This window comes from Loxodonta africana, chromosome 1 (genome assembly GCF_030014295.1).
Source record: "Loxodonta africana isolate mLoxAfr1 chromosome 1, mLoxAfr1.hap2, whole genome shotgun sequence".
NCBI lineage: Eukaryota > Metazoa > Chordata > Mammalia > Proboscidea > Elephantidae > Loxodonta > Loxodonta africana.
Window position 1 is genome coordinate 78,690,358 of NC_087342.1, and position 24,761 is coordinate 78,715,118.

General features: G+C 39.4%; 1 non-coding gene and 2 pseudogenes across 1 annotated transcript; 1 reads left to right on the forward strand and 2 right to left on the reverse strand.

Annotated features, from left to right (window-relative positions):
* LOC100660430 (etoposide-induced protein 2.4 homolog) overlaps positions 1-24,761 on the forward strand; it is a 253,196-nt pseudogene that overhangs the window by 182,400 nt on the left and 46,035 nt on the right.
* LOC104847023 (etoposide-induced protein 2.4 homolog) lies at positions 7,120-8,160 on the reverse strand (annotated as a pseudogene).
* Positions 8,388-8,469, reverse strand: TRNAS-AGA (transfer RNA serine (anticodon AGA)). The gene has a single exon. It is a non-coding gene; the product is annotated as a tRNA-Ser (tRNA).

The following is a 24,761-nucleotide window of genomic DNA, read 5'->3' on the forward strand; positions in this document are numbered from 1 at the left end:
TGAAGTGCTGCTGGCTAATTTTTATCTAGAACTAAGTGTTATTTCCTGCGATTCACTCTCCTTGAACGTTGAGGGAGTGTTAAGAGGCATGAGCAGCTGCTTTGCGGAGGAGGCGCTCAAGAACCAGTGGAGGATACTAATTCTTTATAGGGCTTGAAAGTGAAGGCAGAGGATTGCAAACATGTGTTGAGTAAATAGCCACATGAGGTTTCCATGGTGTTTTTTTTTTTTTTTACAACCCTGAGTAGTTAAAAGTCTCTGTCTTCTATTATGGGTGGGAAAGAATGGAGTCCTCATTTTCAGCTCTTTTGATTTCCTCTATAACCTGAGGCACAAAGCTAAAGAAATTAATCTTTTGACTGTCTGAATGTCTTCACCGTATTTTCTGTTTGCTCAATCAGAATGTATGGGCCAGATTTGATGGCGGAAAGCAATGGCAGAAGAAAACAGGATGGTGATGCAATCTGTATTTCATTATAAGGGTGTTTTCTACTTGAGCTATTAGGTAACTCAATGAGACACAGACCCCACAGCCCTGTATTCTTTACCTGGCTTCCTCACCTACAGTGTTGTATTGAAAAATCATTTCCTTTGCTGGGCTCCTCCCCTACACCCACCCCGCCCCAACTTTGCATTTGAATCCTACTTTCGCTTTGAGGTTATATGTCAACCCCATTGCGTCTGCATAGTATGATTAAGAATGTTACTGATCAAACTTGTATGAACTCCCTACTCATAAACCCCTTTAAAAGTAACTTGCTTGCCCACCCTTAGCAAGCAGTCTTGGCAGCAGAAGCTCTGAATGACTCCATTTCTTTATACAACTCAATAAAGGTGCCTATCCTTTTCTCCCACATCAGTCTCTCCTTTATTGGACAATAGGAGTCCTGCCAAGTAAGAACCTAGGGTTTCCACCAGGTAATATCAGGGGCCCTATCAACAGTTCAGAAGAGGAATTCATAAGCCATGAATGAAACAACAACTTCAGGATTTAGAGAGAGGTGAATTATAAGAGTGAGATAGAGGGTAAACAGAATTTAAAGGACAAGAACAGAAGTGAGTGAAGCTTTTATTCACTTAAAAAAAAAAATTAAAGTCATTTCCAAACAGAAGGCGATACAGAAAAGGGAGTTTTGAAAAACTGGGTGTCTGGGAGCATTGGAGGAAGCCTGGAAGAGGGAGAAGATAAAATCATGTGGAATTCAAGATATCTTGGAACACTCTTGAGATAATGTTACACAGTGAACGCGGGTAGTACTCTGGTCTCCAGCCTTGGATTTGTGAGTCATCACTAAGCAGAGGCATATGGAGGATGGATAAAGGCTGAAAAATGTACTTTGAGATTTGGGGATTAGAAATTCCTTTGGGATATTTGTGGAAAACAAATAAACTTGCTCCAAGACTCTTCTAGAACTCTGAGATTTGTCATGGTTAAAAATCAGTTCTTTGAGCTATGTAAGAAGACTAAGAAAATTCATTTCCTGGTACCAGATTTCTAGTGCTTATTTCCTTTTTCTCAACCGGTTTTGCACATACAAAAACTTTGCAAATATTCATAAAAATAACACTGAGTCTTTTTTGAAATTGGCAGAACTTGATTTGTCTGTCAGACTTGTTCTTTCAGTTGGCTAATGAGATTTGTACAATAAGAACAAGGAACAGTGTGTGGTAGGTTTCACTTAAGGAGAAAACTAGAGTGCCATGCACAAAACTGTTGGGGATGTGTATATGTTTGTGTGTATGTGTGTGTGTGTGTGTAAACGCTAGGTGGTATCTTGGCTGTTTGATGCTGTAAAAACAATGTGTTATGTCAAGCGTCCACTATTACAGTATCATTCAGAATAGTTTCACTGTCCTAAAAATGCCCTGTGCTCCACCTATTCATCCCTCCGAACGTCCCCTGAATTGCTGGCAGCCACTGATCTTTTTACTGTCTACAATTTTGTCTTTTCTAGAATGTCATGTATTTGGAATTGTACAATATGTAGCTTTTTCAGACCAGCTTCTTTCACTTAGCAATATGAATTTAAGGTTCCTCCACAGCTTTTCATAGCTTGAAAGTTCTCTTATTTTTGCTGCTTCATTATATGGATGTGCCACAGCTTGTTTATTAATCTATTGAAGGACATCTTGATTGTTCCCACTTTTAGGCAATTATCAGTAAAGCTGCTATAAACATTTGTGTGCAGGTTTTTGATGGACATAAGTTTTCACTTCATTTGGGTAAACACCTAGGAGCACAATGGCGGGATCGTATATTTCTGTATGCCTATATTTTTTTTTTTATGTGTAAGTATGGATTGTACTTTGGCTCACATGGATTTGTTCTAATTTTCTTCAACTTAATCTTGAACTTGCATATGAGCAATTGATTGTTGGTTGCACAGTCAGCCTCTGGCCTTGTTCTGACTGATGATACTGGGCTTTTCCATTGTCTTTTCCCCCAGATGTAATCAACTTGATTACTGTACATTCCATCTGGGGAGGTCCATGTGCATAGTTGCCGTTTATGTTGTTGACAAAAGGTATTTGCAATGAAGAAGCTGTTGGTCTTACAAAATTCTATAACACAATCTCTGGCATGGTTTCTATCTCCAAGGCCATATTTTTTAACAAGCAATCCTTCTTTGTTTCCAGCTTTCAAATTCCAATAGCCAGTAATTATCAATGAGTCTTGACTGCATGTTTGATCAATTTCAGACTGCAAAAATTGGTAAAAATCTTCAATTTCTTCATCTTTGGCCTTATATATTACTGGTGAGTAAATTTGAATAATAGTCATATTAACTGGTCTTCTTCGTAAGTGTATGGATATTATCCTATCACTGACAGCAGTGTACTTCAGGATAGACCTTGAAATGTTCCTTTTAATCATGCATGTAATATCATTCCTGTTCAATTTGCATAATAGACCACATGATTGTCTGATTCAAAATGGCCAATAGCAGTCCATGTCAGCTCACTAATGCCTAGGATATTGATTTTTATGAGTTCCATTTCATTTGTGATGTCATCCAATTTTCCTAAGTTTGTACTTTGTACATTCCATGTTCCTATTATTAATGGATGTTTGGAGCTGTTTCTTCTCATTTTGAGTACACATCAGCAAATGAGGATTCTGAAAGTTTAAGTCCATTCATGTCATTAAAGTTGACTGTACTTTGAGTAGGTAACCCTTTGCCAGTTGTATTTTGAGTGCCTTCCAACTTGAGGGGCTCATCTTCTGGCACTGTCTCTGACAATGTTCTGCTGCGATTCATAAGGCTTTCACTGACCAGTTTTTTTTTCAGAATTATTCTGCCAGGTCCTTCTAGTCTGCCTTAGTCTGGAAGCTCTGCTGAAAGGTGTCCACCAAGGGTGACTCTCCAGGTATTTGAAATATTGGTGGCAAAGCTTACAGGATCACAGCAACAAGGAAGCCATCATGGTACAACAAATGGAGAGATACATGACGGACCATCTCAGGAATAAATTCGACACATTGAACACTACTGACTGAAGACTAGACAAGTTGTGGAATGATATCAAGGACATCGAGCATGAAGGAAGCAAGAGATCATTAGAAAGACAGGAAAGAAAGAAAAGGCCAAAATGGATGTCAGAAGAGACTCTGCAACTTGCTTTTGAACATAGAGTAGTTAAAATGAAAGGAAGAAATAATGAAATAAAAGAGCTGAAGAGAAGATTTCAAAGGGCAGCTCAAGAGGACAAAGTAAAGTATTATAATGAAATGTGCAAAGACCTGAAGGAAAAAACCCTAATGGGAAGAACAAGCTCCACTTTTCTGAAGCTGATAGAACTGAAGAAAAAATCCAAGCCTTGAGTTGTAATACTGAAGGATTCTGTGGGGAAAATACTAAACAGTTCAGTAAGCATCAAAAGAAGGTGATAAGAATACATAGAGTCAGTGTACCAAAAAGAATTGTCCAGCATTTCAGGAGGTAGCACATGATCAGGAACTGATGGTACTGAAGGAAGAGATCCAAGCTGTACTGAAGGCATTGGCGAAAAACAAGCCTTCAGGAATTTTTGGAATACCAACTGAGATGTTTCAAAAAACTGATGCAGTGCTGGAGGTGCTCACGTATGCCAATAAATTTGGAAGACAGCTACCTGGCCAACCAACTGGAGAGATCCAAATTTGTGCCCATTCCAAAGAAACGTGATCCAACAGAATGCAGAAATTATTGAACAATATCAATAATATAACACTCAAGTAAAATTTTACTGAAGATCATTCAAAAGCACTTGCAGGTGTACATCAACAGGGAACTGCCAGAAGTTCAAGGCGGATTCAGACAAGGACGTGGAACAAGGGATATCATTGCTGGTATCAGATGGGTGTTGGTTGAAAGTAGAGAATACCACCAGAAAGATTTTTACTGTGTTTCATTGACTGTGCAAAGGCATTCAACTCTAAATTATAGGTTACAAAGAGAGGAATGAGAATTCCAGAACACTTCATTGTGCTCAGGACGAACCTGTACCAAGAGGCAGTCATTTGAACAGAACACACTACATGGTTTAAAGTCAAGGGAGGTGTGTCTCAGGGTTGTATCATTTTACCATACTAATTCAACCTGTATGCTGAGCAAATAATACAAGAATCTGGACTATAGAAAGAAGAATACAGCATCAGGATTGGAGGAAATCTCATTAACAACCTGTGATATGCAGATGACAAAACCTTGCTTGCTGAAAGTGAAAAGAACTTGAAGCACTTATTGAGGAAGATCAAAGACCACAGCCTTCAGTAAGGGTTACACCTCAACATAAAGAAAACAAAAATGCTAACAACTTTATCAATAAGCAACATCATGATAAACAGGGAAAAGACTGAAGTTGTGAAGGATTTCATTTTACTTAGATCCACAATCAATGCCCATGGAAACAGCAGTCGAGAAATCAAACAACGCATTGCATTGGGCAAATCTGCTGCAAAAGACCTCTTTAAAGTGTTAAAAGCAAAGATGTCACTTTGAGGACTAATGTGCACCTGACCCAAGCCATGGTGTTTTCAATTGCATCATATGCATGTGAAAGCTGGACAATGATTAAGGAAGTCAGAAATAGAAATCATGCCTTTGAATTATGGTGTTGGTGAAGAATATTGAATATACATCATGTACAAACAAATCTGTCTGGGAAGAAGTATAGCCAGAATGCTCCTTAGGAGCAAAAATGGCGAGACTTCATCTCACATACTCGGGACCTGTTATCAGGCGGGACCAGTCCTTGGAGAAGGATATTGTGCTTGGTAAAACTGAGGGTCAGCAAAAAAAAGGAAGACCCTCAACGAGAGGGACTGGCACAGTGGATGCAACAAGGTCCTCAAGCATAATGACTGTGAGGCTGGCACAGGACCAGGAGGTGTTCTGTTCTGTTGTCCATAGGGTCACTATGAGTCAGAACCAACTCTATCACACCTAACAACAACAAGTTTATGTAAGCCTATGTTTAGCTTTGTAAGAAACTGCTACAGTATCTTCCAGGGTGACTGTGCTATCTTACATTTTCCCTGTAGCTCCACATCTTTGCCAGCATGTGGTGTTGTCAGTATTTAGAATTTTAGCCATTCTAATAGGTGTGTAATGGTATCTAACCTCTGTTTTGATTTATACTTCCCGAAAGGCATATGGGAAGCCCTGGTGGCATAGTGGTTGAGTGCTACGGCTGGTAACCAAAGGGTCTGCAGTTTGAATCTGCCAGGCGCTCCTTGGAAACTCTGTGGGGCGGTTCTACTCTGTTCTATAGGGTCACTATGAGTCAGAATCGACTCAATGGAACAGGGTTTGGGTTTTTTTTTTTTTTTTTTTGGTTAGTGGCATATGAGAATCCCTGGGTAGTGTAAACGGTTAAGTTTTTGGGTACTAACTGAAAGATTGTTGGTTTGGATCCACCAAGAGTTGCGTCAGAGAAAAAACCTGGTGATCTATTTCCACTAAAAACCATATGAAGCACATTCTACTCATGGGGCAGGTTATTATTGTTTTTTTTTAATGGCACATGTCATCTGTATATCTTCTTTGATGAGGTATCTGTTCAGATATTTTAACCACTTTTTGATTGGCTTGCTTGTGTTTTCATTGTTGAGTTTTAGGAGTTCTTTGTGAACCTTGGCTCTGCATATCAAAGGTTGTTAACGAGTCTTCTTCTGATCCCGATGCTTCGTTCTTCTTCATATAGTTCGGGTTCTTGTATTATTTGCTCAGCATACAGATTGAATTAGTATGGTAAAAGGATACAACCCTCATGCACAGCTTTCTTGAATTTAAACCACCCAGTACCCACCTCTTCTGTTTGAATAACTGTCTCTTGGTCTATGTACAGGTTCCTCCTGAGCACAATTAAGTGTTCTGGAATTCTCATTCTCACAATGTTACCTATAATTTGTTATGATCCACACAGCTGAATGCCTTTCCATGGTCAATGAAACACAGGTAAGAATCTTTCTGTTTTCTCTGCTTTCAATCACTATCCATCTGTTATCAGCAATGATATCCCTTGATTGACATTATCTTCTGAATCTGACTTGAATTTCTGGCAGTTCCTTGTTGATGTACAGCTGCAACTACTTTTGAATGAAATTTTACTTGCATGAGAAAAGCTATTTCAATGCTTATATTTGACAAAGGATCCTTATGTAGAATATATGGAGCTATCCTACAAAACACTAAGGCTAAAAAATTAATGAGAAAGAGCAAAAGTTAAGCATGTGCTTCACAAAAGAGTATACTCAACTGCCAATAAGCAATTTTAAAAATCACAGAAGTGAGGGCTACCAAAAACACAAAATGGGTCCTGCTGCAAAGGACTATGGGGAAAAACTGGAGTATCTCACTGAGCAGTGACCTGGACCGGGAAAAAACTCATCAAACACCTGACAAGACAGTGATGGCTATACAGGGAGTGATCAGGAGCAACTGAGGTTCTTCTTCATCAACCTCATCCAATGTATATGCCTCACAGGAGAACAACAAAAGTAACAAATCCATGAATTACAATAGCTAGCTTAAATGGCACAAGCAGAAAAAGTATTCAAATCAGTCCAGGCACGAAGTCTGGCAAATGACAGAAAATAGCTACAGGAAAACATATGGTCCTTTCAGATTCATGGTGTTAAAAATCCACTTGCTGGTGTGAGGAAGATTCTAAGTGCGCCAGAGACAACATTCCAATTCCTCGTAGAAATGGTGCTATGTAAAGGGCCCTTGGCAGAAAGAAGGCCAGCAAGCAGAAGAGGCTCCACTGAAAAAGACACGCTCTGCCAGGGGTCTTTGCTTCACTGGTGCTGATAATGAATAAGGGAAAGAGGGTGGAGAAGAGGCAGCCATTGATAATGTATGAGGACTGCATTGCTGTGAGCAAAGCCAAGAGCAAACCAAATCCAAAGTAGTAGGGCCAATTCCTTTCTGTTTGACAACTGCTAGCGCTTTTCAATTCCTTTATTGAACCAGTGATATTCAAAGCAGTATAGTGAATACAGAAGGGACATATGCAGGGGACTAACCAGCTGACCAACAAGATGGATGGGAAAGCTCGCAAACACTCCTTGGAAAAAGAAAACAGCCTGCAGCAGAAGGTTGACGAGCATATCAGTAATTATTTTGCTGATATTAGGGAATGGGTGAGGCTTCCTCCCTGATACCTCAAATGCCAGATCAGCTATATCTTGTAACCAAATGGGACTTACCACTTTGGTAAGTACAGACAGGGGAGCACCCAAAGAGCTCTGAAAATTGACGTGAGGAAGAATTCCAGCCAAAACCAAACATCTCCATATATATATATATATATTTTTTTTTTTGGATCACCAATAATTTGTGCTGCTACTGACTGAATAAATGATTGTTACTGAATAAACACTTGGTAAAACAAGAGGAGGTGCAAGCAGAATACTCCTCCATTCTAAGGGCAGCGCTGGAAAATTCCACCAACAATATGTGCCTCACTCTCTTGCTTCAGCTCTATACTCTGGGCTCTCCTCTGTGCCAGGGCACTACTCGGCCTTCTTCGACGCTGTTCCTCCGTGTTTTGCAGTATTGGAGCCTCCAGCTTTGAGATGGTACAGATAGCCCGGATGGAGTCCTTGATTCTCCTGGCAAGGTCCTGGAGAAAGATTTTGACACTGTCGGCCATCTCTTCACCACCCTTCACTATCAACTACACACGGAAGAACGAAATGACTCAAAATCTCTCATCATGAAGGGCCCGGCAGCTCTGTCAAGGCCCCGGTTCGGCTCCTCCGCGGCGGAAAAAAAAAAAAAAAACTTTTTCGGTGAAGCCGACTCGGACTCTCAGCAACCATATAGGACAGAGTAGAGATGCCTTACGGAGTTCCAAGGAGCCGCTCAAAGCAATTGCAACACCAGGGCGTCAAAATATAGCGTAGTCGGCAGGATTCGAACCTACGCGGGGAAACCCCAATGGATTTCTAGTCCATCGCCTTAACCACTCGGCCACGACTACAGTTAATTTAGGGAAAGCCCTTTTTTTCCTACGGAAATCGGAACTGTGCCCCTCGCAGCCACCCCTGCAGAAGGGCAGATGAAGTGCAACAGCAAGAGGTTATTAATTATAAGGAAAATGCAAATTAGAAACACAGTGAAATAATACTCCCCTTCACCAAAATGACTTAAGATAAAAGGACTGAAAATATCAAGTGTTGCTGATGATACGGAACAACTGAAACTTTCATACATTGCTGATGACACTGTCAACTGGCGCATCCACACTTGTACGCTGTTGAGAAATTTTGCCTGAAACAAAATATATATGAAACCTGTAAACCTGAAACCCCACAGCTGCATTTAGACCCAAGAAAAATGAATGCTTATTGCCTTTGAACTATAAGTTAAAAAAAAAAAAGTTCATAGCAGCATTAGTTGTTTTACATGTACATCAACAGCAAAACGAATGAAAAAAATATGATGTACAGTATTAATACAATGGAATATGACAGCAATAAGAAAGACACAATATTGATGTATGTAATAAAAACATATTGAGTGAAGGAATCTATATTCAAATGAACACATTGTATGATTCCATTTATAGTATTTCAAAACAGGAAAATGATGGTAGAGGTCAGAAGATTGGAATTGATTGGGATAGATACAAAGGAGCTTCTGAGAGCTGAAAAATTCTTTATCTAGGCCTGGATGTTGCTTATATGAGATATACATATGTAATAACTCATTAAGCTGAATAATTAAGTTGTACGCATTTTACTCTTTGTGAACTAAGCCTCAAATTAAACAAAAAGAAGAAAGAAGGATTTTCTTGGTTATCTTCTCACCCCCAGTACACCCTATCTCTTCATCTCTTCATTAGTGCTGTCCAAATTGTGGCCTGCAAATCTGTGTTTTGCCTGCCTGTGAGCATTAGAAACTTTTGTATCAATTTGACTGTGCCAGGATATTGGACTCCTCCTATTAAACAAAGCAGAAACAATTTCAGGAATTGGGAGAGTGGGATGTGATGCTAGCCACTTATCATCAAGCAATAGAACTCTTGCTGCTTATGATATTGTAGGATTGGTTGAACACCTAGAACAGAAGAAAATATACAAATCTGAGGAAATATTATTATTTTATATTTTATTTTAACCTGATTTTAATCTTTAAAAAATTTTTTTTATTATGCTTTAAGTGAAAGTTTACAAATCAAGTCAGTCTCTTATACAAAAATTTTTATAGACCTTGCTCTCCCCCTGAGACAGCACACTCCACCCTCTATTTTCGTGTCCATTCAGCCACCTTCTGAAACCCTCTGTCTTCTCATCTCTGTTCCAGACAGGAGCTGCCCAAATAGTCTCATGTGTCTACTTGATCCAGGAAGCTCACTCCTCACCAGTATCATACTATAGTCCAGTTCAATCCCTGTATGAAGAGTTGGCTTTGGGAATGGTTCCTATCCTAGGCTAACTGAAGGTCTGGGGACCATGACCACGGGGGTCCTTCTAGTCTCAGTCAGACCACTGAGTCTGCTCTTTTTATGAGAATTTGAGGTCTGCATCCTACTGCTCTCCTGATCCCTTAGGGGTTCCCTGTCACGGTGGTCATCCGTTGTAGCCAGGCACCATCTAGTTCTTCTGGTCTCAGGCTGGCGTAGTCTCTGGTTTACGTGGCCCTTTCTGTCTCTTGGGCTTGTAATTACCTTGTGTCCTTGATGTTCTTCATTCTCCTTTGCTGCAGGTGGGTTGAGACCAACTGATGTATCTCAGACAGCCACTTGCTAGCGTTTCAGACCCCAGACGCCACTGTCCAAAGTGGGAGGCAGAATGTTTTCTTAATAGATTTTATTTTGCCAATTGACCTAGATGTCCCCTGAAACCTTGGTCCTCAACCCCCCACCCCTGCTACGCTGGCCTTCGAAGCATTCACTTGATTCAGGAAACTTCTTTGGTTTTGGTTTAGTCCAGCTGTGCTGACCTCGCCTGTGTTGTGTGTTGTCTTTCTCTTCACCTAAAATAGTTCTTGTCTACTATCTTTTTTTTCTACTATCTAGTTAGTGAATAACCCCCTCCCTTCCTCTCTCCCCCCTCTCTTGACCATCAAAGAATATTTTCTTCTCTGTTTAGACTGTTTCTCGAGTTCTTATAATAGTGGTCTCATACAATATTTGTCCTTTTGAAACTAATTTCACTCAGCATAATGCCTTCCAGATCTGTCCATGTTATGAAATGTTTCAAGGATTTATCATTGTTCTTTATCGATGCATAGTATTCCACCTTGTGAATATACCATAATTTATTCATCCATTTATCTGTTGATAGGCACCTTGGTTGCTTCCATCTTTTTGCTATTGTAAACAGTGCTGCAATGAACATGGGTGTGCATATATCCATTCATGTAAAGGCTCTTATTTCTTCAGGATATATTCCAAGGAGTGGGATTGCTTTATCCTATGGTATTTCTATTTCTAGTTTTTTAAGGAAGCGCCAAATGCATTTCCAAAGTGGTTGTACCATTTTACATTCCCACCAGCAGTGTATAAGTGTTCCAGTCTCTCCACAACCTCTCCAACATTTATTATTTTGTGTTTTTTGGATTAATGCCAGCCTTGTTGGAGTGAGATGGAATCTCATTGTAGTTTTGATTTGCATTTCTCTAACGGCTAGTGATCGTGAGCATTTCCTCATGTATCTGTTAGCTACCTGAATGTCTTCTTTAGTGAAGTGCCTGTTTATATCCTTCGCCCATTCTTTAATTGGGTAATTTGTCTTTTTGTTGTTGAGTTTTTGCAGTATCATGTAGATTTTAGAGATCAGATGCTGATTTGAAATATCATAGCTAAAAACATTCTCCCAGTCTGAAAGTAATCTTTTTACTCTTTTGGTGAAGTCTTTGGATGAGCACAGGTGTTTGACTTTTAGGAGCTCCCAGTTATCTAGTTTCTCTTCTGGTGTTTGTGCATTGTTAGCAATGTTTTGTATACTGCTTATGCCATGTATTAGGGCTCCTAGCATAGTCCCTACTTTTTCTTCCATGATCTTTATCGTTCTAGATTTTATATTTAGGTCTTTGATCCATTTTGAGTTAGTTTTTATGCATGGTGTGAGGTATGGGTATTGTTTCATTTTTTTTTTTACAAACGGATATCCAGTTATGCCAGCACCATTTGTTAAAGAGACTGTCTTATCCCCAGTTAATGGTCTTTGGGCCTTTGTCAAATATCAACTGCTCATAGGTGGATCAATTTATCTCTGGGTTCTTAATTCTGTTCCATTGGTCTATGCATCTGTTGTTGTACAAGTACCAGGCTGTTTTGACTACCGTGGCAGTATAATAGGTTCTAAAACCAGGTAGTTTGAGGCCTCCCACTTTGTTCTTCTTTTTCAGTAATGCTTTACTTACCAGGAACTCTTTCCTTTCCTTATGAAGTTGGTGATTTGTTTCTCCACCTCATTAAAAAATGTCATTGGATTTTGGATCAGAATTGGATTGTATCTATTGCTTTTGGTAGAATAGACATTTTTACAATGGTAAGTCTTCCTATCCATGAGCTACGTATGTTTTTCCACTTATGCAGGTCTCTTTTGATTTCTTGCAGTAGTGTCTTGTAGTTTTCTTTGTACAGGCTTTTTACATTTCTGGTAATATTTATTCCTAAGTATTTCATCTTCTTGGAGGCTACTGTAAATGGTATTGATTTGGTGATTTCCTCTTTGATGTTCTTTTTGTTGGTGTAAAGGAATCCAACTGATTTTTGTATGTTTATCTTGTATCCTGAAACTCCGCTGAACTCTTCCATTAGTTTCAGTAGTTTTCTTGAGGATTCTTTAGGTTTTTCTGTATATAAGATCATGTCATCTACAAATAGAGATACTTTTACTTCTTCCTTACCAAATTGGATTCCCTTTATTTCTTTACCTAGTCTAATTGCTCTGGCTAGGACCTCCAGCACAATGTTGAATACAAGTGGTGATAAAGTGCACCCTTGTCTGGTTCCCAACCTCAAGGGCAATGCTTTCAGACTCTCTCCATTTAAGATGATGTTGGCTGTTGGCTTTTTATAAATGCCCTTTATTATGCTGAGGAATTTTCCTTCTATTCTTATTTTGCTGAGAGTTTTTATTAGGGACAGGAGTTGAACTTTGTCAAATGCCGTTTCTGCATCAATTGATAAGATCATGAGGTCCTTGTCTTTTATTTATATGATGGATTACATGAATTGTTTTTCTAATGTTGAACCATCCCTGCGTACCTAGTATGAATCCCATTTGGTCATGCTGAATTATTTTTTTTGTTATGTTGTTGAGTTCTATTATCTAGAATTTTATTGAGGATTTTTACATCTAAGTTCATGAGGGATATAGGTCTGTAATTTTCATTTTTGTGGTGTCTTTACCTGGTTTTGGTATCAAGCATATGCTGGCTTCATAGAATGGGTTTGGGAGTATTCCACTTTTCTATGCTCTGAAATACCTTTAGTAGTAGTGGTGACAACTCTTCTCTGAAAGTTTGTTAGAACTCTCTATTGAAGCCATCAGGGCCAGGATTTTGTTGTTGTTGGTAGTTTTTTAGTTACCTTTTTCTATCTTTTCTTTTGTTATGGGTTTACTTAGTTCGCTATGAGTCAGTATCGACTCGATGGCACTGGGGGTTATTTTACCACTGTTTGTGTTAGTTTAGGTAAGCAGTGTGTTTCTAGAAATTCATCCAGTCTTCCAGGTTTTCAAATATGTTAGAGTACAATTTTTCGTAGCAATCTGATATGATTCTTTTAATTTCACTTGGGTCCATTCTGATATCTCCCGTCTCATTTCCTATTCGGGTTATTTGCTTTTTTTTTTTTTGTCAGTTTGGCCGATGGTTTATCAATTTTGTTAATTTTTTCAAAGAACCAGCTATTGGTTTTTTTTAACGCTTTGAATTGTTTTTCTATTCTCCATTTCATACTAATAGCAATATGAATATAACAGAATTTGTTCCAAATTTTGCATCCATTCCTGCTGTAGTAAAAAAAATTAATAGTGACGTAGAAAGTGAAACTATTTTAGAATATGAAATTGTCACATCTGCAGACTCTATAAATAACAGAAATAGAGTCTGCAGATCCTGCTTGGAGAAATAATTTTTCTTCTAATGATGTAAATTATTGAATTGAAAGAAGACCAAGTGATTCTCAACATCACAGTGGACCATTAGAAAATTCATGTTGAGAATTTTAGGATGGTAAACAAACAAGGTTCTGTAGTCATAATATACTTCTAGGGGCCAAAGCTAATGGTGAAAATTATAAGAGGGGTTCTCCATCAGTTGCCCCTATATATTGTTTTGTTTGGAAACTATTCAGTCCTAAGTCATTTAACTCTGGATTTGCTACAGATGGATTTAGCACTTGAACATGATTGATAAACGTGAAAACAGTTCAATTCACAGAGATTGTATGTTGTCATATTTAAACCAAAGACATGATTTTCACATAACTCATGAACTGGAAACAAATTAATGAAGAAAATCAGTATTGGAAAGCTATTTTTAAACGCGTTCTTGCTGGCATTATAACAATCACTGAATGTGGACCATCTTTTAGAGGAAGAAATGAAGTGCTTGGTTCCCCGCCAAATGGAAATTTTTAGGGTTTACTTGAATTTGTTTCTCAGTTTGACCTATTTTTAGCAGGTCACATCTTAAAATATCATAACACAAGAAAGGGCAACCCATCGTATATGTCTAAAACAACATGTGAAGAATTAAGAAATCAGTAAGTGATAGTTTGATCATTTATTTTCAGTGAAATAAGTATAGCTTGATATTTCAGTTTGTCTGTAGATTCCACTCCTGATCTTTCTCATACAGATCAGCTAATTACTGTTTTAAGATAAGTGTCTTCAACACAGAGAAACCCTGGTGCATAACAGTTAAGTGCTATGGCTGCCAATCAAACGGTTGGCAGTTTGAATGCACCAGGTGCTTCTTGGAAACTCTGTGGGGCAGTCCTGTTCTGTCCTGTAGGGTTGCTATGAGTATGAATCGATCTGAATCAACTTGACAGCAATGAGTTTGGTTTGGTTTTTCTGATCTCCAACAGATGGAAAACTTGTTGAGCAATTTTTCACATATACTAACTTAAAAATTCATACCGGTGAAGAAATTGCAGATCAAGTACTTCACTATTTTTTTTTTTTTTTTTTGCTTCAACATACAGAAGTTTACTTTCTCGCAGTCTAGTAGACTAGAAGCCCAAATTCAGGCTGTCACCTCCAGGGGAAGGCTTTCTGTCTGTTGACTCCAGAGGAAGGTCCTTGTTATCAATTTTTCCCTGGTCTAGGAGCTTCTCAAACACAGGGACCCCAGGTCCCGAGGATGTGCTCTGCTCCTGGTACTGCTTTCTTGGTGGTATGAAGTTCCCCCTCAAGTACTTTACTTTTTATATGAACTGTGCAAAATAGATTTTTCTGAGCACTGGGGCCAGTCCTATGACAATGATGGGAATTATAAAGGCATGCAACAGAAAACATTAGAATTTAATGAATGTGCCATTTTCATACCATGTGCTGCGGGCACATGCACTTAATCTTGAAGGATGTAGCTGTCCAGAAGCAGTTGATCTTTTCTCTACTGTTCAGTTACTCTACACATCTTTTGCCACCTCTGCTAACCGATGGGAAGTTCTTAAAACATATTTAGGCAATGATCGAGTGTTAAATTGTCTTTCTAATACATGCTGGGAAGCACGTGCTGTAGCAATGAGTGCAGTCCTGGAAGCATACACTCAAATTCTAGATGTCTTGGAAAATACTGCTGAAGACCAGACAAAAAGGAGATGACAAAAGAGAAACTGAATACTTAGCGAAGGAAAAGCAAACACTAGAGTATGCATTTATATCGATTATGTGGAATAATATCTCCAACATTCAAAAGTAAATTTAAAGGCATACACAGATCTCTACCAGTCATTAAAAGGGTATTTCCATAATTTAAGAGAAGATTTTGAAAACACAACAATACAAATACTACCAAATACTGATTTTCAAACAGTTCTCCATCACAGGTGCATTAGAAAGAAACCAGCAAAATGATGGAAGTGCATCAGAAGTATCATTAAATGCCAGAGGTCAGTTTCTCCTAATCACATAATACACAAATTGAATTAAACTAAATCCATGTAAGAACAGAGTTTGCAGAAGTCTTTTGGAATAGTTGCCTGAGGCTGGTAACGTAAAGAAGGTATTTATCTTCCCCATACGGCTGGCTGCTAACCAAAGAGTTGGCAGTTCAAATCCGTCAGACGCTCCTTGGAAACTCTATGGGGCAGTTCTGCTCTGGCCTATAGGGTCGCTACGAGTCGGAATTGACTCGACGGCACTGGGCATACTATGTCGGAGGCCTGGTGGTGCTAACTTCTCAGCAGTTCAAAACCACCAGCGGCTTAACGAGTCATCCTGACCGGGATCTACGACAGTGTGTTTGGTTATCGGTTAATACCAATTACGGATTTATAAGGAAAATCAGACTATTGTCATATCTGTCTATTCTTTATATCTAAGAACAGTGTTTCTTGCCCAAGGGAACAATTTTTTATGTTTCTAAGATGTTTATATTGAAATAAACACAACTTTAACATACTTCGAAATCACAAAAACAAAAGTGTTTCTATACCGTGAAAATCTTCCCCTTCCACCACCTCCCCTCCTCATTCCACCTGTACCAGATTTTGCCTACTTAAGCAGCTATATTGGTATGGGGTTACCTGCCAGGAATATTATTTGCATAAACAATCAAATAACCAGTTGCCATGGAATCAGCTCTGAGTCATGAAGACTCCATGTGTGTCAGAGTAGAAGTCTGCTCTTTAGGGTTTTTGATGGCTGATTTTTTGGAAGTAGATTATCAAGCTTTTCTTCTGAGGTGCCTCTGGGCGGACTACAACTTCAATCTTCTGATTAGCACTCAGATACAAATAAGCCAATAGGAATCTATTATTTCCCCACATTTTATACTTTCCAAACCTACTCTACTGCATCTTACATATTAGGGGACTTGGGTTCCCCATTTCCATTTGTCCAGCTTTCCTGTCCCCTCCTGCCTTCTTGTCTTTGCCCCTGGCCTGGTGTGCCCATTTAGTCTCATATACATAGCTGAAGTACATGTGTATGCTGTTGTTGTTAGATGCCTTCTAGTCCGTTGTGACTCATAGCAACCCTATGTACAACAGAACCAAACACTGCCGGAGTCTGCACCATCCTGGTGGTTGTTGCTATGCTTGTGTGTGTTGTTGCAGCCTCTATGTCAATCCATCTCCTTGAGGGTGTTCCTCTTTTTTTGATGACCCTCTACTTTACCAAGCATGATGTTGCTCCTGATAACATGTCCAAAGCATATGAGACAAAGTCTCCCCATCCTCGCTACTAAGGAGCATTCTGGTTGTACTTCTTTCAAGACAGATTTGTTTGTTCTCTTAGCATACAATGGTATATTCAATATTCTTCGCTAATACCATAACTCAAAGGCATCAATAGTATTTTGGTTTTCCTTATTCATTGTCCAACTTTCCTGTGCATATGGGGCGATTGAAAACATAGTGGTTTGGGTCAGGCACGCCATAGTCCTTAAAGTGACATCTTCAGTTTTTAACACTTTAAAGAGGTCTTTTGCAGCAGATTTGCCCAATGCAATATGTAGTTTGATTTCTTGACTGCTGCTTCCATGGGAGTTGATTGTGGATCCAAGTAAGATGAAATCCTTGATGACTTCAATCTTTTTTCCATTTATCATGATGTTGCTTATTGGTCCAGTAGTGAGGATTTTTGTCTTCTTTATGTTGAAGTGTAATCCATACTGAGGGCTGTGGGCTTTGATCTTCATCAATAAGTGCCTCAAGTCTTCCTCACTTTCAGGAAGCAAGATTGTGTGATCTGCATATCACAGGTTGTTTATGAGTCTTCCTCCTCTCTTGAAGAGCTATTCTTCTTCATATAGTCCAGATTTTTGGGTTAGTTGCACAACATAAAGATTAAATAAATATGTGAAAGATACAACCCTGATGCACAACTTGCCTGACTTTAAACCATGCAGTATCCTGTTGTTTTCCTCAAACAGTGCCTCTTGATCTATGTACAGGTTCCTCACGAGCACAATTAAGTGTTCTGGGTTTCCAGTTCTTCGCAAGGCTATTCATAATTTGGTATAATCCACACAGTTGAATACCTTCACATAATCATAAAAACAAAAGTAAAGATCTTTCTGGCAGTCTCTGCTTTCAGCCAGGATCCATCTGATGTCAGCAATGATATTCCTCATTCCATGTCCTCTTCCGAAACCAGCTTGAGTTTCTGGCAGTTTCCTGTCAATGTACTGCTGCAATTGCTTTTTGAATGATCTTCAGCAAATTTTTACCTGTGTGTGATATTAATGATATTGTTCAATAATTTCTGCATTTTGTTGGATCACCTTTGTTTGGAATAAGCATAAATATGGATCTCTTCCAGGCAGTTGGCCTGGTAGCAGTCTTCCAAATTTCTTGGCATAGACTAGTGAGTACTTCCAGTACTGCATCCATTAGCTGAAACATCTCAGTTGGTATCCCATTAACTCCTGCAGCCTTACTTTTCACCAATGCCTTCAGTGCATCTTGGACTGTTTCCTTCAGTACCATTGATTCTTGATTATATGATACTTCCAGTAATAATTAAAATTGACCAATTCTTTTTGGCACAGTGGCTCTTTGTATTCCTTCCATCTTCTTTTGATGCTCCCTTTGTAGTTCAGTATTGTGCTCATAGAATCCATTAATATTGCAATTCAAGGCTTGAATTTTTTCTTCAGCTCTTTCAGATTGAGAAATGTCGAGTGTGTTCTTCCCTTTTGGTTTTCTAACTCCAGGCCTTTGCACATGTCCTAGTACTTTACTTTGTCTCCTCCAGCAGCCCTTTGAAATCTTCTGTTTAGCTCTTTTACTTCATCGTTTCTTCCTTTTGCTTTAGCTACTGTAGGTTCAAGAGTAAGTTTCATAAGTCTCTTCTGATATCAATATTGGTCTTTTCTTTCTTTCTTGTCTTTTTAGTGGTCTCTTGCTTTCTTCATGTATGATGTCCTTGGTGTCGTCCCAAAACTTGTCTGGTCTTTGGTCATTACTATTCAATGTGTTAAATCTATTCTTGAGCTAGTCTCTAAATTCAGGTGGAATATACTCAAGGTTTCACTTTGGCTCTCCTGGACTTTTTCTAATTTTCTTCAGCTTCAGCTTGAACTTGCATAGGAACAATTGATGGTCTGTTTCACAGTCATCCCATGACCTTGTTCTGACTGATGATATTGAGCTTCTCCATCATCTCTTTACACAGATGTAGTTGATTTGATTTCTGTGTATTCCATCTGGTGAGGTCTTTGTACGTAGTCGCCATTTATATTATTGGAAAAAAGTATTTGCAATGAAGTCATTGGTCTCACAAAATTGTAGCATGTGATCTCCAGCATAGTTTCTATCATGAAGGGCATATTTTTCAACTATGGATCTTTATTCTTTGTTTCTAACTTTTGCATTCCAATCACTAGTAATTATAAATGCATCCTGATTTTTCAATTTCAGACTGCAGAAGTTGGTATAAATCTTCAATGTCTTTATCTTTTGCCTTAATGGTTGGTGTGTAAATTTGAATAATAGTCATATTTACTGTTCTTTCTTTTTGTATATGGATATTATCCTGTCACTGACTGCCTTATACTCAGGATAGGTCTTGAAATATTCTTTTTGATGATGAATGAAATGGCATTCCTCTTCAATTTGCCATTCCTGGCATAGTAGACCATATGTTTGTCTGATTCGCAATGGACAATGCCACTCCATTTCTGCTCACAAATGTATTTCGTTTCATTTTTGACAACTTGGAATTTTCGTAGATCCATACTTCATACATTCCAAGTTCCAATTATTAATGGATGTTTGTGGCTGTTTCTTCTCATTTTGCTGTGTGCCACATCAGCAAATGAGGATCCCAAAAGCTTGACTCCATCCATGCCATTAAGGTCGACTCTACTTCGAGGAGGCAGCTCTTCCCAAGTCATCATTTGAGTGCTTTCCAACCTGAGGGGCACATCTTCCCACACCATATCAGACAGTATTCTGCTGCTATTCATAAGATTTTCACTGGCTAATTTTTTACAGATGTAAACTGCCAGGGCCTTCTTTCTAGCCTGTGTTAGTCTCAAAGCTCTGCTGAAATTAGTCCACCATGGGTGACCCTGCTGGTGTTTGAATATCATTAGCATAGTTTCCAGCATCAGAGCAACACTAAAGCCCCCACAGTACAACAAAGTGACAGACAAATGGGGGACCTGTAGGCCTGTTTAATCTTTGGCTGAAGGGTGAGCCTCAGAAGTGACTTCAGTACTGGAGTTAAAAATCGTCTGGGGGCCATACTCACCAGGTTCCTTCAGTCTCTGTTAGACCAGTCAGTGGTGGTATCCGTGCACCATCTAGTTGTGCTGGACTGAGTTGTGGTAGTTGTGGTCCGTGAATCCTTTGGACTAATCTTTCCTCGTGGAGTCTTTTGATGAACATAAGTGTTTAATTTTTAGATGATTCCAGTTATCTAGCTTATCTTCTGGTATTTGTGTGTAGTTAATTATGGTTTATATCATATTTATGCCATATATTAGAGCCCACAGTGTTTTTTTTTTTCTTGGTTTTAGGTTAGCATTGACCCTATTTTTTATTCTATGATCTTTATGGTGTTTGGTTTTATATTGAGATCTTTGATCCATTTTGAATTAGTTTTTGTGCATGGTGTAAGGTATGGGTCTTGTTTCATTTTGTTACAGATGGACACCCAGTTTGCCAGCATAGTTTGTTAAGAAGACTGCCTTTCCCCATTTAATTTACTTTTGTCCTGTTTCAGGGTTCAAGTCACCGTAGGTGGATAAGTCTTGTTTATTTATAAAGAGAATGTAAGTATGTCCAGGAAGAATTTTTTTTATGTACTGAATTATGTCAAAGTTTCATTGTTTCTAAATTTTATGTAAAAATTGGTTTTCTACCCCAAAGTTATACAAACTTTTGTTTTGGCATTTCCAGTAATTATATTTGCTTTTATTGTTCATTTTTTACTTTTAAATTTTATAGCTATTTGAAATTTAGTATCTTTGGTGATATATTGATCTAAGCTTTTATTTTCCTAGATATCTACACAGTTAGCCCAACACCATTTATCTAATAATCCACCAATTTCTATTGATTTGAGTTTCTACCTCTATTGCATTTTTTTTTTACATATTTGTTTTCTCCCATATCTGAAGTTTTAATTTTCCTGCATCAATTGTAAGTGGCATCTTAAATAGCTATTTATTTTACAAATTCTGATCGACTCCGTTGGACTAAGTATGATTTGGATGATCTAACAATGGCTTGTCTACTCTATGTTAATATTTGAATATGTCATTTTCCTGAATCCTATGTTGATGTAAAGGTCCCTCAGTGGCCAATAAAGTTTGTGCTCAACTAGTAACCTAAAGGTTGATGGTTCAAACCCACACAATGGCACTGCAGAAGAAAGGCCTAGCAATCTGTTTCTATGAAGATTAAAAAAAAAAAAAAAAACAGCCAAGAAAACCCTGTGGAGCAGTTCTAGTCTGTAACACATGTGGTCACCATGAGGCAGAATCAACCCACTAGAAGGCCATGGGTTTGTCATTATTGTTATTGTCATTATTATATTATAATACAAAGTGTTTGCAGTAGTGTGGGAAGGCAGACCACAGTGGCATGCTGGTGGGAATGTGTATTAGGCAAGATCCATGAGAATTACCACTGGGCATCATATAGACTGCGTCAGCAATTCCATGTATAGAAAGTACTCACACCCATTTGAAATGTCAGATACAGAATGTTACTTATTGCAGCATTATATGTATGGGCGAGATATATTATGACATATCATACAATGAGATTCTTTGCTGCCAAGCAGAGAAGGAAGAAGCTCTTCCTGTATTGATTTGGAAATCACTACAAATACATGAAGTGAAAAAAACCAAGATGCAGTGGAATGTATTTGGAACTTCCTTATTTGTATAAAAAGGGGAGGAAATAATGTCCCTGAGAGGATAAGCAAGAAACTATGGTTGCCATGCAAGGAGGAACTGGATGACTGGGAAGGTTGTGGGAGTGTCAGGGATGAAACTTCGACCTTTTTTTGGTGGCAACAAGTTTCGTTTTGGGTACTTCAAGTAGGAATGCTGGAGTACTGAGTTTCACCTCGTTTGTTGTGTTTTTATGATACTCAGATATCATAAAGTGTAGACAGTGAAGGAAGAAAATCTCCTAGAGAGCACAGGTCCTGCCAGCTCTCACCTCACCAAGGCCGTCTGGGCAGGATTCCTGGGCCTTCTGTCTCATGTCCCTTTCCCACACAACTCATTCCCTCAGGCATTTCAGTCACCCCATTTCCTAGGGGCCCTGGACCCTGCTGCATCACCCCAACACCCATTGCCCTTCTACAGTCCCACAGGGGACCTTCTGGGGGCACAGAGCTGTGTTCAGTTTCACTGTCAGCCAGCCATGCCTTCAGAGCTTCCAGGGTGGGGAGGAGGGATGATGCAACAAAAGGAGAGGACAAACGTGGGGGTTACCTCAGGATGCAAGGGGTGGGTTAGAGAGGAGAAGGCGTTACTTTCTTTGTGCATGCATGGCCTACTGTGCTTGAAACCAGGCCTTGGGTGAGCAGAGAGCACAATAGTGGTTCCTGGAGACATAGGGCTCTTCACCTTAGGAGGACTGTGCGTGAATCAGGGACCCCGTGTAGCCAGCCGGCCCCACTTTGCCTCCCCCTTCCCCCAAGAAGCTCTATACCTCTGGTTGTGTGATTAGAGTCCTTACAGCCCTTGACATTGGTATTGTAGAATTTTAAGGAAGGGACAACTTTAAGGGATTCTCCGTAGCTGAATTCGACTGTCCCAGCCTTCTCTTCTCCTTTCCCTTCCCTCCCTTCCAAATATTTGCTGTGAGTGCAATTGATTTGTACTTGGCTTTCTGAGTCCCTTAATGGAGCTCCTTTGCTAGAGATCCTCACTTAGGGCATTCCAACAAGAATCTAAGTTATAAACAATGAGTCGCAGTAACAAGGAAGTTTGTTTTTAGAAATCTTTACCTTATTTGGAAGAATTGGGTTGCCTAGACTTTTACTGACTCCGTATGTGCAGTGTAGAGCTGCTCCATAGTGTTTTCAAGGAGCAGAATACCAGGCCTGTTTTGTGAGACACTTCCGGGTGGGTTCAAACCACCAACCTTTTGGCTACTAATTGAGCGCTTAAACCTTTTGCCCTTTCCCTGCACTCCTTGCTCAGTTCCAATTCTTTTTGAGCAAAGAGGAAGAGAGGAGTCAAGAAGCCTACAGTAAATGTCCAAATTACTTTCTCTAAGAGGAAGCAGAATGTATTGGCTTCTAAGAGAAATCACTGGGGTAAAATCAGGATAATGCCCGAAAAACTACTTGAAACCAAGATCCTCAGATTAAAAGTCTGTGGCTCTACTGACCGAGCTACTCAGGCTCCTTCTCATAGTTTTTCCTGTGTACTTAATGTATGCTTTATGTAGGCCAATTGGTTTTATGTTTCATGTCCCGGTACTCAAAACCAAAACTCACTGCCCTCGTGTGATTCCAACTGGTAGTGATCCTATAGGACAGACTTTAACTGCCCGATACAGTTTCCAAGGAGCGCCTGATGGATTTGAACTGCTGACTTCTTGGTTAGCAGCCTTAGCACTTGACCACTATGCTGCCAGGGTACTCAAATAACTTCCTTGTAATTCTTCTGGTTACCAAGAAGATTCTGTTTCAAACAGGTATTACAATCGTTTGGAGAATTTCCCTTCCGTCTTGTCGGAAACCCGCGTGGCGTAGTGGTTACGCGCTACGGCTGCGAACCTAGGGGTCCGCAGTCCGAGTCTGCCAGGCGCTCCTTGGAAACTCTCTAGGGCAGTTCTACTCTGTCCTATACTGTCACTATGAGTCGGAACCGACTCGATGGCACTGGGTATGTCTACCTTGTCTTCTGTCTCTTTAGACTTTAAGAAACAGACTTGGTCGCACTGCTGGCTTTCAGATCGCATTGCTACACCTCCCCCCGCCCCACCCCAGTGCCGTCCAGAGGGCTGCACTTTCGCCAAGTGTCTCATTGTTTTTATTTACCCACATGCATCTGTTTTTCTCAAAGCAACACTCATGCTACGCTTCTTTGCATCCCTCTGCATTGTCTTGTACATTTTTCTTAGAGCCTTGGGAGGCAGAGGAGAAAGGAGTTGAAGGAGAAATTCAAGACTAGAGAGAAGTTCCACAATGGTGGGCAAGCTAAGGTGCATGGATTTAATCTTCTGCATCTCTGTGCTTGCTTTTCTTTATGATACAACTTCTCTACCATCTGTAAGCCACTCCTTCTATACATTTTACTTCTCCTCCTTCTCTTCCTTCTCCTTTATCTCTTCCTCCTTCAGGTCTTCATGTCATGAATACTGTTTGCTGCTCACATCCAAAGGAAAAATATAATTATCTTCATAATTTATTGTATATTAGGACGCACCATCCAGAATATGCTCTGAGACAATTTTTAAGTTTTGGCCAAAACCTGGAGAAATACCATACAAGGAATTTGGGAACACATGGGGAAAGTTTGGAGTGGAGGAAAGATTACCATATCCGGGGAGGAAAGACAGGGCAGGGTATGGGAAAAGACAATTGTTTATTTCTTTCAAATAGCTCAGCACTTCCAGGAAACCAAGACTATGTGAAAACTGAGAGAATTTGTGATTACTTTAAGAATTTGTGCAGTACTCATCTCTCCTACCCTAGTAATGTACAAGGCAGAGTTGAAGGTGGGTCATGCAAAATCTCCTTGAGTTGTTTTGTGGATTACTCCACAGGGAAACTAGGAAATGATATTCAGGCAAAGTAACTTGGGGTTAGTTAGCATTTCAATGAGACAAAGGTCTCTCCAAGCTGTTTTGGCCTTCTTCTCTCCTTTTGAAGTAGTTTGGAAGTCACCAATCTGCACCTCACACAAAGGGACCACTCTCCGGGGAATTTTGGGAAACACTACCTCTCCCACCTCCTTATTATTCTAGTCTCAGGAAACACTGTGGTTATCAAAAAATAACAGGAATTTGCATCTTAAATTTATAAGTATCCTAAGTAAATGAAGCCTCAAATCAAACTCTATCTCTCCCCTTTCAAGTCCTACACAATGCCTCCAAAGAGAAAGAAAACAACCTAACAACAAGGGGTAAAGTCCATTCCTCCTTTCCAAAGTGAAAGGATTTAGCAT